Source organism: Salvelinus fontinalis, chromosome 22 (genome assembly GCF_029448725.1).
Source record: "Salvelinus fontinalis isolate EN_2023a chromosome 22, ASM2944872v1, whole genome shotgun sequence".
NCBI lineage: Eukaryota > Metazoa > Chordata > Actinopteri > Salmoniformes > Salmonidae > Salvelinus > Salvelinus fontinalis.
This window is the reverse complement of record NC_074686.1, coordinates 12250118-12265207: the sequence shown is the minus strand read 5'-3', so window position 1 is coordinate 12265207 and position 15090 is coordinate 12250118. Positions and strand designations below refer to the sequence as shown.

General features: G+C 43.5%; 1 pseudogene; it reads left to right on the top strand.

Moving 5' to 3' along the window:
- Positions 1-5128: 5128 nt before the first annotated feature.
- Positions 5129-5749, top strand: LOC129819471 (CMP-N-acetylneuraminate-beta-galactosamide-alpha-2,3-sialyltransferase 1-like; annotated as a pseudogene).
- Positions 5750-15090: the final 9341 nt, after the last annotated feature.

The following is a 15090-nucleotide window of genomic DNA, read 5'->3' as shown; positions in this document are numbered from 1 at the left end:
CGTTGTCAATAACACATTTGAGTGAAATGCCCTGGTAAATAGGGGATGATGGCCAAATCAGAAGACATGCTGCTAATAGAAACATAAAGGCAGAATAGCAGTCTAGTCTAACGTGTGACACAACACACAAAGGTACATACTCACTCACATCAGCAAATACATACATTTGCACATCTAATATACACACATTGACAAAAAAAGTATATTACATTTTTGGAATGTTGCATTTTTCCAACAAAAGGAACGTCATGCACACACAACATAAACGGATATACTCACTCAGACAGACATTCATTTACACAGATCAGCCGACACACACATTCACAACTTAAACATTAAGCGTCTGAATCGATATGAACACGGAATCTTCCATGCCTATAGGACTATGACAGGTTCTTGGAGGCTCGTTGTAATAAGTTTCTAAATTACTATTCAGTTCTCCAACATTGGCCATAGGTGGCACCGTAATGACATTCTACCAGGCCAACCAAGCATGCTCTTATGGTGTCAGTTATCGTTTTCATCGAAGGGCTCTGGTGAAGCCTAGAGTAAGGCCTAGATGTACTAAGCGTTTGCCTCATACATTATATTTACAGGTTAGGCCACAGAATACTGCAAGCCATACATCGACCGTACCCTGTCAGGTGTTCTGCTATTGGCTAATCACTTTGGGCAAGGTGGTCCTTCCCCATGTCCTGCCTTAATTTAAGTCCTTTTTAAAGAGCTAGCAAAAGCCCTAAAACTCTGTTTGGTCGCCCCAGCGTTCCATAGTTTCAGCTGGTGACTGGCCAATAGCAGAACACCTTACAGGATGTTATAGGACAGGGGAAATGTACCAGTCCCCCTGTCACGATATACACACCTTGATATGCACATGCACATGCACACACATTACACATAAAATAAGTACATGATCAAAAGAAAGTAAAGCCAGAAACCTGTAAGACATGGTTCTCATTAGATTGGCCACTTTAATACCCCCGGTCTTTATTTCTCTGCATAAGAATAACAGCATAGACCGGAATCAATTCTGGTCCATGCTGGTCTGTGCTGGTCGGATACTGGTCAAGTTGGTCTGACCAGAATGGTCTAGCTGGTCTAGCTGGTCTGACCAGCATGGTCTACCTGGTTAGGCTGGCTGACTAGCTGGTCAAGCTGGTGATGCTGGTGACCAACTAATGCTGGTGATGCTGGTATGCTGGTGACCAGCTTATGCTGGCATCCTGGTGATGCTGGTGACCAACTAATGCTGGAATGCTGATGATGCTGGTATGCTGGTGACCAGCTTATGCTGTTATGCTGGTGACCAAGCGGGTCCATGCTGGTCAAGTTGGTCTTCAAAACCACACCCATCATTATCATATTTCACAGCGTGCTCTATTGCAGTTCGATTTTTAGAATTGTTTGTTTCAATATGTTTTTGTTTGTTGTGTTTTGGCACATGTACATGTGCATTGATTGATTAATTAATGTTATGCTACAAAAAGTTTTCTAAACCAATTCAATCTGTTAGTTGGACTTATTTCACTCATTACTGAAATGGTTGTTCCAGTTTAGATTATTTAGGTAGTCTAATCTATTCATCTTTCTTTTTTTTTCTTTTTTTTTCTTTTACCCCCTTTTTTTTTCTCCCAATTTTCGTTGTATCCAATCGCTAGTAATTACTATCTTGTCTCATTGCTACAACTCCCGTATGGGCTCGGGAGAGACGAAGGTCGAAAGCCATGCGTCCTCCGAAGCACAACCCAAGCAAGCCGCACTGCTTCTTAACACAGCGCGCCTCCAACCCGGAAGCCAGCCGCACCAATGTGTCGGAGGAAACACTGTGCACCCTGACAATCATTATTTTCTTGCAATTTGTGGGTGAATAAAAGTTCAAATAGGAATGAAACATCATAATGTGACTTAACTATGGATTTGCTTGTGACCAGCATATACCATATACCAGTGTCCAAAACAAAGTGAAGGCTGGTCACCAGCAAAAACACAGCAAAGGCTGGTCACCACTGTTCAAAACACAGCGAAGGTACCAGCCTAAACACAGTGAGTGCTGGTCAACAGCAAAACCAGAACTCGTCACCAGCATATGCTGGTCTATGCTGTTTTTCAGCAGGGTTGCCAGAGCTTTGACAAGAAGACATGACAATGAAATGTGGAAATGACATGTTCACCCCCAGTCTTTCCACTAGATGTTGGAACATTGCTGCCGGGACTTGATTCCATTCAGCCACAAGAGAATTAGTGAGGTCGGGCACTGATGTAGGGGGTGATTAGACCTGGCTCGCAGTCGGCGTTCCAATTCAACCCAAAGGTGTTCTATGGTGTTGAGGTCAGGGCTCTGCGCAGGCCAGTCAAGTTCTTCCACACTGATCTCAACAAACCATTTCTGTATGGACCTCGCTTTGTGCACGGGGGTATTGTCATGCTGAAACAGGAAAGGGCCTTCCCCAAACTGTTTCCACAAAGTTGGAAGCACAGAATCATCTATAGCGTTAAGATTTTTCTTCACTGGAACTAAGGGGCATATCTCGAACCAAGAAAAACAGCCCCAGACCATTATTCCTCCTCCACCAAACTTTGCAGTTGGCACTTTGCATTGGGGCAGGTAGCGTTCTGACAGCTGCCAATTCCGGATTTGTCTGTCGGACTGCCAGATGGTGAGGCGTATTCACCTCTCCAGCCGATGCTTGGCATTGCGCATGGTGATATTGCTTCCAGAGGCAGTTTGGAACTCGGTAGTGAGTGTTGCAACCGAGGACAGACGATTTTTACGCGTTAAGGGCTTCAGCACTTGGTACCGTTCTGTGAGCTTGTGTGGTCTACCACTTCGCGGCTGAACCGTTGTTGCTCCTAGACATTTCCACTTCACAATAACAACACTTACAGTTGACCGTGGCAGCTGTAGCAGGGCAGAAATTTGCCGAACTGACTTGTTGGAAAGGTGGCATCCTATGACGGTGCCACTCATTACCCCGATCCACCAGCCTTAACATGGTGGCCAGGGTCATAGAGGGGGTTGACATGGTCATTCACGTGCTACTGTAAAAATTGCCTTGTCCAGAGCTCTTGGCACTGGTAGCCAAATTAAACTTTAAAGAGGCAGCCAGATTAGGGAATTCTATGCCATGTAAAACCCTTAAAGAGGTAGGGTGATATGAAGGGGGATATGAAGGGGGATAAGAGGGGTTTCGTTAATCGTCTTATGTGGTTAAGTGGGTGTTTTGGACATTAGGCAAACCCCAAAGCCTGTTTTCCAAGGAGAGTAACGTGACTCCGATCTAAACATCATGTTTATAGGGGGCCTTCGCCACCTGAGAGAGTTGGGTACCGTTTTTTGTTCTCATTGTATCAGAAGGCAGTCACCCAGTTAACTCTACAGAGTATTATATCAAGTTGCTAGCTTCTCTGTGTCAATATCCTGTAAATTCAGATCACCACTACAGCTTCTTAGGTGTCATCATCATCTCTCTCCCAATGCTCAGAAGTTCTAGTTGACCAAAGCTTCAAACATGGCCTTCGTTAACCCAGTAGAAAGATCAGGATAACTCCCTCTGAATCCCCTGTCTTCTCTACCGCTGTTTATGTTCCCCTTGTAGGCACTCATCTGGTGCAACACGGAGATTCCCGCTGTTTGTGATGTCAATTCTGTAATTTTATTGGGTAACCCTGCTAGCCTGAAGAAGAGATTAGAGTGTGGAGGTAAGATAAGCCTGGTTTAAGCACGCTACACTGCTTCCTGAGTTTGACTTGGATCGATTTCCCTGTTTGGGGGTGTTTGAAGGACCTGCATTTGTAAGTGCCATTGCATTGAGCACAGCCATTACACTTGTAATTTCCATCCAGTAGGGGCGCAAATAGATGGTGTTCAGGAATATCTTGGGGTGGTAAGTCAGAGTGTACAAATTGGTCTCTGAGATTTCTGCCCCACAAGAATACGACCAAGGGAAGGTCCGAAAACACATTACCAAGACTATCATCGGATTTTAGAATGTGCCAATATTTGTGAACGATTCCCTTGATTTGTTCAGAGCGCTTTGAATAGCGGGTAGTTAGAATGCAAGAATGTGTCTTTTTGCGAGACTGCCCTTGAAAAAGGTAATGTCTCGTTTTGTTTTGAATTTTGTCAATGGCAATATTAATCTGATCATTTTTGTACCCCCTCTCCTTGAACTTTCTTTGCGTCTAAGCCATATTTCTGTCGAAATCTGATTGTTTTTCCACTTACTTATAGCAATTGGTAGGGATGGGTAGCCACAGCCAATCGCTTCAGTATTAAGCAACTCGGTTAAGCGTGGGTGAAAAGTAACCACACTCTAAATTTAGACAACTCAATTTGATTAACAACTTTGTTACTGGAGATCTGCTAGACCAGTGGTTCCCAACCTTTTCCTTTTCCGGGGTAAATTACTACCAGATCATTGTCCAAAGCTCTAGAGAACCACCATTCGTGGAATTGCTGAATTTGATCAGTCAAATGTATCAGTGAATGCCGTACCCAAACTGTTGCTCTAGTGTAACTAGCTGTGCATTTTTAGAGTGGAAAAGACGCAAAGGAATCATTTGAATTTTATTTTCACTGTATACCAACGGGAGCGAAGGTGTCTTTTAGCTTTTGTCATGTGTTGATCTTGGGGGCTATATATTTGGTAGCTGTACAATTCATTTGTATACTTAGATTGTTTGTGCTTCAGATCCATTGCAAATATGTTTGCGTTGATTGGTGTGGTGGGTCTCCATGCTCCTCCTGGGGGTGTGCACTTTCACACTCCCCATCATGGATTTAAAAGCGTTGGGTAAATGGAGTTTCCAGTATTCGGTGGTGGGGAGATTTCTGGTGGGCACTTTGGGCAAGTGTGGATAATTAGAACCACCCCAAAAATGTGGCTGACCGTCAATGTAAAACTATCCACAAAATGCATTTCTTCATGATCAGAAAAGGTTGGCTTCTCACCGTTCTACTCTGCATCACCACTATCTTCGTTTTTTTATCTTGGACAGCCATCCTATTTCTTTTTTAAATGCCCTCCGGTTGCCGGACTTCCAGTACAGTAGCTCTGCACGTCACTGTCTCAAATGTACGACACAGCCGGGCGATGACCTCTAGTTTCAGAAGTGCTTCTGACCTCTATGTGGACGCTGTGCTGTGGTGGAGAACTCTGCCAACATCAAATGCTCTAACTATGTAGACCTCATCAACTCCAATGATATCATCATCAGATTGTACAAGGCAGTAACTAAGGGCTATGAGGAGGATGTGGGGAGCAGGACCAGCCATCACGTCATCTACCCGAAGAGTGCCATGGATCTGGACAACACCACTAGTCTCCTGCTCTTTCATTTCAAGACTATGGATCTCCAGTGGCTACTCGGCTCAGTGACTGATCCTAAACCCAAGATTAAAGCCAACAAAGATTTGGTATTGGTTCTGAATCCTGTTTTCATGAAATATGTTCATGAAATCTGGCTTGACTATAACATCCACTGGATTCATGGCTTTGATATTTGCTTTAAACATTTGTGACGAGGTGAATGTGTATGAATTTGTGAAAGACATAAATGGGAATTGGCACCACTACATTAAACACTACCTGACAAAAGGTTTGATACTGGACAAGAACACAAAGGACTGGTTTCCCAGATACAGATGAAGCCTATTCCTGGACTAAAAAGCAACGGAGCCTACGAGTACAATGTTATCACGAAGCTCTCTGAAAAACACAAACTACACCTATTTAGAGAATGTCGATAATTCATCTGTATTAGTTCACTAGCATACAACTGCGTTTGCTACAAATATATATTTTAATGGCAGAATCAAATGGGTGTTAAATACATTAGACCTCTATAGTTAACCCTGACTTCAGGGGCAGTAATGCCGCTGTTAAAGAGTGAGTGGGATCATTTGGAATTAAAATGACATAGTACCCACTTCCGGGTAGAAATAGATTACTCTGTGTCCGAGAAGTCGTCCATGGGGTTTACCTGACTTCACTACATTATTGACCTGGAGTATGGTCACAGAGACTTTGTGAGACAATTTATAATTGTCTCTCTAACGCGTTTAATCTGGACTCATGATCATATTATTATTTCTTACAACCCCAATTTGCACTGCCTATTGAGTAAGATTGACATTGCGCGAGCTTTTGATGACCGGAAAGGGAAAAACATTTTGTCCAGAGTACCCAAGATATTTGGCACAGTAGCAGATGGAAACATCGAGGTCAATGGGACAAAATAAGAACAACTAGAAAGCTCAGGAATGTCAGCTCATTTGGGCAGAGCGAGGCCTCACGTTACTCTCGTGTTGCTCTTTCTGGAGACAGATGGGTCATGTAAAGTTTGGGAACAAGAAATGCCGCTTGATCAAATAGGTTCAACATGCAGTGTACGCGCCCTTCAGGATCTGGTCTAGGAGTGTAGGTGGCTGGTAAACTACTTAAAAGAGTTCTGTTCCAGAAGGGGCACACAGGAGCCGAACTTAGCCGAGCCAAGTAAGCTGCACTGAGCTGACCTGGTTACGCATCCACCAGTTGCTGGAACCATGCTTAAAAGGAACATTTAAAATAATATGTTCTTCAGATTAAGCAGTGTGGTTCAGGTCAGCAGCATGATAGTGTGAAAATGTCAAGAGAGATAAAAATGTCCATTCTCCCACGACAGGATATAAGGGTGGTTTAATGTTCTTTTTCCACAGCCTTTCTCCTTCATAAATGATTTAATTGAGTCAAAAAGCTGACACTTGAGTAGTCCCTGGAGTTGTGGGGAATGTATGCTAACGCCAAGAGTGTGCAAGGCTGTCATCAAGGCAAAGTTGGCTACTTTGAAGAATATAAAATATAAAATGTATTTGTGTGTTTAACACTTTTTTGGTTACTACATGATTCCATATGTGTTATTTCATAGTTTTGATGTCTTCACTATTATTCTACAATGTAGAAAATAGTAAAAATATGAAAAACCCTTGAATGTGTGCAAACTTTTGACTGGTACTGTGACTTAGTTTAAAGTGTTTTTGAGGAAGTTTCGGGTTGCAGTGCAGCATTGCTAATATCGGTTCGTCTCTTTACGTTCATACATTTTTACAATGCTAATATGCTAACTCCTGGTTGGGGCAGAAGTAATTCATGAACTATTCTGGATTCTGTCACCATTGGCCTTCAGACACAACTCTAGGTAAGGATAATTCGGCCCAGATATAGATTTTGCCTGAACTATACTTTTAAAACAGACAATTTAAAACAACAACCAGCTGTCATTATTTACAATGGAACCACAACAGAGAAACCCACATGTTTATCGTAGTCCACAACTTTAGCTGGGTTCACACATGGAGCGGCAAATGCAAGGTGAAATGTAATTGGTTCTAGAGAGAGAGAGAGAGAGAGAGAGAGAGAGTAATATAAATTACAAATTGTAGAATCACTAAAGACTACCAGAACTCACTGGATTCTCCAATTACAGTGGATGAACTACAGGATAAAATACAAACCCCCCAACACAAAAAGCCCTGCGGTGTTGATGGTACCCTAAACTAAATGATAAAATATACACACCACAAATTCTAATGAGCTATTCTTAAACTCTCTAACATTATCCTCACCTCTGGCACGTTCCACAATATTTATAACCTAGGCCTGATTGCCCCATTCCACAAAAGTGTAGGCAAATTCGACCCCAATGACTCCCATGGGATATGCGTCAACAGAAACCTCTAGATAATCCTCCGCAGTATCATCAACAGCAGACTCCTACATTTCCTCAGTAAAAACAATATCCTGAGCAAATGTCAAATAGGCTTTTTACCAAATTACTGTACAACAGACCATGTATACACCCTGATTCACTAACAAACAAACCAAAACAAAAGAAACGTTTTCTCATGCTTTGTTGGTTTCAAAACAGCTTTTGACTCAATTTGGCATGAGGGTCTGCTATATAAATTGATGGAAAGCAGTAATAGGGAAAAAACATACAATATTATAAAATACATGTACACAAACAAGAAGTACGCAGTTAAAATTGGAAGAAAACGCAGACTTCTTTCTGCAGGGTCGTGGGGTGAGACAGAGATGCAGCTGGAGCCCCACCCTCTTCAATATACAGCATATATCAATGAATTGGCGATGGCACTAGAACAGTCTGCAGCACCTAGCCTCACCCTACTAGACTCTAATGTCAAATGTCTACTGTTTGCAGATTATCTGGTGCTTCTGTCCCCAACCAAGGAGGGCCTAGATCTTCTGCACAGATTCTGTCAGACCTGGGCCATAACCGTGAATCTCAGTAAAACAAAAATAATGGTGTTCCAAAAAAGGTCCAGTTGCCAGGACCACAAAGCAAATTCCATTTAGACACCATTGCCTTAGAGAGCACAAGGAGCTATACCTACCTCGGCCTACACACCAGCACCACAGGTAACACCCACAAAGCTGGCAACGATATGAGAGAGAAGGCAAGAAGGGCCTTCTACCCCATCAAAAGGAACCTAAAATTCCACATCCCATTTAGGATCTGGCAAAAAAAACTTGAATCAGTTATAGAACCCATTGCCCTCTATGGTTTTGAGGTATGGGGTCCGCTCACCAACCAAAAATTCACAAAATTTTACAAACACCAAATTGAGACTGCATGCAGAATTCTGCAAAAACATTCTCAGTGTAAAACATAACCCCCCAAATAATGCATGCAGAGCAGAATTAGGACGATACCTGCTAGTTATCAATATCTAGAAAACAGCTGTTAAGTCCTACAACCATCTAAACGGATGCGACTCCAAAACCTTCCATAACAAAGCCCTCACCTACAGAGAGATGAACCTAGAGAAGAGTCCCCTCAGCCAGCTGGTTCTGGGGCCCTGTTCACAAACACAAGCAGACCCCACAGGGCCCCAGGATAGAAACACAACTGGACCCACCAAATCATGAGAAAACAAAAAGAGAACTATTTGAGACATCGGAAAGAATTATCCAGAAAAACAGAGCAAACTGGAATGCTACCTGGCCCTAAACAGAGAGTATAAAGTGGCAGAATACCTGACCACTGTGATTGACCCAAAGTTAAGAAAATCTTTGACTATGTACATATAGTACTCAGTGAGCATATTCTTGCTATTGAGAGAGGCCGCCATAGGCAGACCTGGCTCTCGAGAGAAGAAAGGCTACGTGCACACTGCCCACAAAATGAGGTGGAAACTGACGTGCAATTCCTAACCTCCTGCCAAATGTATAACCATATTAGAGTCACATATTTCCCTCAGATTGCACAGACCAACAAAGAATTTATAAACAAACCAAATATGGGGAACGTGAAGCGAAGAGACGAAGGGTCAGACAGATAGAAAAGGAGAGAGAGATATGCAGCCCGGGAGCGAGGGCCAGAGGATAAAAGAGAGCGTGAAGGTCAGATCGAGACAGAGTTTCAGAATCGGTATACCATCACAAATGAAGAAAGCGAAAGACAGAGAGTGCAGGCAATTTGTGTCTTAGAATGGCTCCACACCATATTTTGATCCATATTAGTTCAAGTTGGACGTGTTTTACCACAACAGTTTGGGAAAGGGGAGGATGTTGTGTCACTGAGTTCTATGCTTGGTTTGTGGGAAAAAAGCCTGCCGCCTGCCGCCTCCCCTTCCTATCTATCCATCTCTCTCTCTCTGTTTACCGTTATGTGTCATCGAGCCTTGACAGGGAGCTCCATGCCTCATGTAGGCACAACATGGCAACCCTTATCTACACATAACCATCACTCGCCCACTAACCCCCTCCATCTGCCTGGGATTGAGAGAAGACACATCATCCCCCACCGCCTCCTACATGATGGGACTAACATGCTGACCACACCGCTCGCATCGCGTGCGCGAGCGTTGCAAGATAAATTTAAACGTACATGTTATTCAATTATTGCACCCACACTGCTCGCGTGCGCCAACAAGTGTCTGCATTGCCAAGCGCTAAAATAGAAGTCAGTTCTATTTGTGACGCTGAACGCGGTGCAAGTCCTGCCTCTCCCATCTCCTCACTGGTTTATAGAAGCAGATACCCACGTGGGGTTTGAAAGATAAACTGAGTTTGGTCTGTCGACGTGGTAGCTTTGAAAGTTGCCAATCACCATATAAAGTCCAAAGAAGAAAAAGCCTGGAAGGAGGAGAGATGACTAGAAACGATTTGGTTGACCGTTTTATGTGTGGATTAGTTGTCGGAGTGCATTGTGCACCTTGTGCATTTCAGGTAAAATAACAACTCAACATTTATATCCCAGGACAAATTAGCTAGCAACTGCAAGCTAGCTAGCTAAATTGCCATAAATGTTTAATGCTATTCGACCTGTCCCCAAATTAATATAATTGGTTCAGAGTTTGTTTTGATATTTCAACCTGTGTGTTGTGATTGCGTTTGGTGTGGGGGGACAAAATCAATTTGCGCACGATGGCCCACGCGCACGGCCGGTTTGGGTACGGTGTGAGGGTCACCCTCACAATGTACTCAAGGGTTATTCTATTTAATTTCAATATAAAATATGAAAGAGTATAGGTTGACATCGCGGCCCCACTAGAGACACTTCATATCATGACTGTAATTTTTTGGGGTTTGTTATGCTCATCCCCAGCAGGTGTTGTTGTTATGTATAGTATGTTGCTAATGAATGAAAAATCCTGTTTGTAGTATACAGTCTTGAATAATATACCTGTGAGGAAATCCCTGGGCCAATTGATTTCACAGTAATCAAAATAGAATCTGCCCTAACTTAATTACCATGGACAGGAGTGCTTGTTCTTTGGACACTGTGTTAACTAACCTCCAGACGAGCTTCAATGCCATACAACTCTCCTTCCGTGGCAACTGCTCTTAAATGCAAGTAAAACTAAATGCATGCTCTTCAACCGATCGCTGCCCGCACCTGCCCACCCGTCCAGCATCACTACTCTGGACGGTTCTGACTTAGAATATGTGGACAACTACAAATACCTAGGTGTTGGGTTAGACTGTAAACTCTCCTTCCAGACTCACATTACGCATCTCCAATCCAAAATTAAATCTAGAATCGGCTTCCTATTTCGCAACACAGCATCCTTCACTCATGCTGCCAAACATACCCTCGTAAAACTGACTATCCTGCCGATCCTTGACTTCGGCGATGTCATTTACAAAATAGCCTCCAACACTCTACTCAGCAAATTGGATGCAGTCTATCACAGTGCCATCCGTTTTGTCACCAAAGCCCCATGTGCTACCCATTACTGCGACCTATATTCTCTCGTTGGCTGGCCCACGCTTCATATTCGTGACCAAACCCACTGGCTCCAGGTTATCTATAAGGCTTTGCTAGGTAAAGCCCCACCTTATCTCAGCTCACTGGTCACCATAGCAGCATCCACCCATAGCACGCACTCCAGCAGGTATATTTCACTGGTCACCCCCGAAGCCAATTCCTCCTTTGGCCACCTTTCCTTACAGTTCTCTGCTCCCAATGACTGGAACGAATTGCAAAAATCACTGAAGCTAGAGACTCATATCTCCCTCACTAGCTTTAAGCACCAGCTGTCAGAGCAGCTCACAGATCACTGCACCTGTACATAGCCCATCTGTAAATAGCCTATCCAACTACCTCATCCCCATACTGTTATTTATTTATTTATTTTTGCTCCTTTGCACCCCAGTATCTCTACTTGCATATTCATCTTCTGAACATCTATCACTCCAGTGTTTAATTGCTAAATTGTAATTATTTTGTCACTATGGCCTATTTATTGCCTTACCTCCCTTATCTTACCTCATTTGCACACTGTACATAGACTGTTTCTATTGTGTTATTGACTGTATGTTTGTTTATTCCATGTGTAACTCTGTGTTGTTGTTTGTGTCGCACTGCTTTGCTTTATCTTGGTCAGGTAGCAGTTGTAAATGAGAACTTGTTCTCAACTAGCTTACCTGGTTAAATAACGGTGAAATAAAAAATAAAAAATGGACCATGGTAATTGTCTCTGTAACACACAGATAGAGCTCAGCTGCTTGGATAACAAGCAAGAGATCTCTCCAAAATAAATGTCAATATAATCATCATGAAACCACATATACGGTAGGCCTGAATTTAGTCAATAGGTGACCCATGGACTTCAAGTGTTAATCTGTCATTATGACTACCTTGGCTACCTGGGGTCACTAAATTCTTCCCCACACAGCCCTAACTGGGGCAGGATGTCCACACCACTCTGAGGAGACAGCCTGATCTGGGGTACGTAGCTGCCTTATTTTGAACTCTTCGAAAATAGAAAATACTCAAATGGCAGAGGATGTTTTGGCTGGCATTCAGAGTCCCCTCCGGGTCTGGCCTCTCAGATGCAGAATGCCCTCCACTTCTCCATAATTGTACATACCGTCCTGATCTTGCAACTATCATGCAGTCACATTGTCAGGAGTGCTTGTTTTCTCAGATTCAATACCCTCATTTTACTCTGAGGGGAATTAAGGCAGTGAAAACAAGGGATGATAGTATCAATGAAAAGAAAGGGACACAAAACATCGGGGAATCCTGTGGAGCATGTATGCCAGCTCTCAGACTGCCGCTGAGACGACTGAGGTAGTTATTAAGGCGTTCCACTCTCAGCCGTGTCCCCAGAGGTCTGTTCGCTGTGGTTACAGGCTTATCGGTGACGCGAATGGTCCCATGGGAAGACATGGTAACTCAGCGACAGCTTGGTGACAGCTTGGTGACAGCTTCAGGTCAAACCTGGCCTGTCCTGAGCATTATGTAACCCAAATGGCTCATTTGCACAATTAAACAAACAGTTATTTCACTCTCACTCTCAGCCAGTCATCTTCCCTGTCACTTAAAGAGGAGGTGCCAATCCGCAAAATGTGCCGCCTTTCAGGCTACCATACAAGGCCAGGCTGAGTCAGTCGCATGTTGTAAAATGTGTCGCCATGGATACATTGTCCCTGGCCTGTGGTTTTCCTTTAACAGCTCTGCAGGTCATCTTCGGCTGTCAATCTAAGTGGGAGAGTGAGCATACACTGTGAGGAAGATGGATAGAGAAAGGGAAATTATAAATGCGGATGAACTGATTGAATGAAATTACCTCCACATAATGTGACATTATACTTGTAAACCTTGCTTGAAGATGGCACACACACACATACAGACACACACAATCCACACACACACACACACACACACACACACACACACACACACACACACACACACACACACACACACACACACACACACACACACACACACACACACACACACACACACACACACACACACACACACACACCCATGCACAATTCACACACGCACACCCCTCTCTCTTTGTGTACCACCCCCAAGCAAGTACATCGACCAGGTACAAGTAGGGGTATGGTTCGCACAAACCGAGCACCGGGGACAAAAATACCCCATTCTTTCCACTGTTGATCTCGGTTGCCACAGCGATTAGATTGCGATGTTTGCCTGGGAAGATAAGAAGCGCTGGAACACTTTCATTCAGGATCGGCGATAAAAAGCGTGTCCCCTTGGGAGGAAGTCCAACCACAACATAATGGCGTTGAGTGTGCAGCCACCTGCAGAACAGGTGACACATATCTGCCCAGTGAGATGGGAGTTCTAGGAAGACGTCAGACAGACAGGCAAAACCATGGATGGTGATTTATATGGTGCACTGAGGGTTATGTATCAACAGTACGCATCGGGTTACCATCTCGCACATGTCTGGGACTGCAGGTGACGTTTTGAAGATCAGATTGCCTGTGAAAGGGTTGAAATGAAAACAGTGTCTGATGAATGGTATTCGCTGTACTCACAGATATTTTCTCTCCTGTAACGAAGATCTGCATTTATCAAATACATTTGTCCAAGGTAACCATAATCTATACAAATTATTTATATATTTTTTGACACACATTTAACCCATTTTGTTAGGCACTAAACAACTTCCATATACTGTATATTATACATTTTTTGAACTGGTACCGGGATATCGCCGTCCTACATGTACGTGTTTGTGAGAGTCATATTAGTTTGTAGCCCAAACTGTTTAGACGCTACAGACAGAAGTTGGCATATCGGTGGTACCGACTTCAGACGTGTCCCATGATGCCTTTGGGGGTCGTAGAGCAAATCGTAAAACACCATGGTGTTCGTGACAGTCTCATCTTTTCATAGAGGGGGTCAATAGTTTGTTGGCCAAACCGTTCGGACGTTTCGTGAGAAGACCGATTTCGGGTCGTCTCCTGGTCTGACCGTGTAGAAAGGTGTCGCTCTGCCACCTTTCACTGCAGATGCGGATGACGTAGAAACAACGTTGATTCAACCAATGTGTGCCCAGTGGGAAGGCACTAACCTTGAATAGGAAGAAAGAAAGACTTCTGAAACCTGGAAGTACTGTCGCCGATCCAAAAATGCCTTTACTTTTCTGGGTCAGTGGTATGGACAGTGCTTCTTGACTACGGTGCACAAGGTTGTGAGTTCACGCCTCGGTCAGGTGGGATTTCCACTCTGTCCGCACACATCTAAACACAGCAACTGGACAATAATGTACTAATGTAAGAAGAAAATGAATGTCGGCTCACAGTGTACTGACCTCAATCAGAGCTCAGAAGGGGCACTGTACTAATTTGTCCTTTGCTAGTGTTTGGTTGTATAAAGCAGGTCTTAATTACACTCACTGCTACATATAGGGAAGTGATGAGAGAGGTTTGAGTCTGAAGAAAAGAGAAGAATACTTTATTGTCCATTATGTCCTTGCAGAGAACAGAAATGTGAGATATTGTAGCCTCTATGTAAGTGTACTGCTAAGAGGTCTGCTTCTTTCTGGCTCAGGATGTAACTACAAGGAGGCTGGTTCAAGCCCTGCATAGCACTGCAGCACTGTATGCTACAGGAAAATGACTACCATGGTGCTAATTAGATCCATGGGAAACGTATTGTGGAATATAAACACAGCTTGACTTGGGGACACTTCTAAGGAATGGAAACCATTTACATTTTTGGGGAACTGGCTTTGTCCTCATGCCACATGTCTGATTGTCTTTGAGATTCAATTAATTTCAGCTAAAAGCGTCCCATTGAGTAATAAGTCAATTA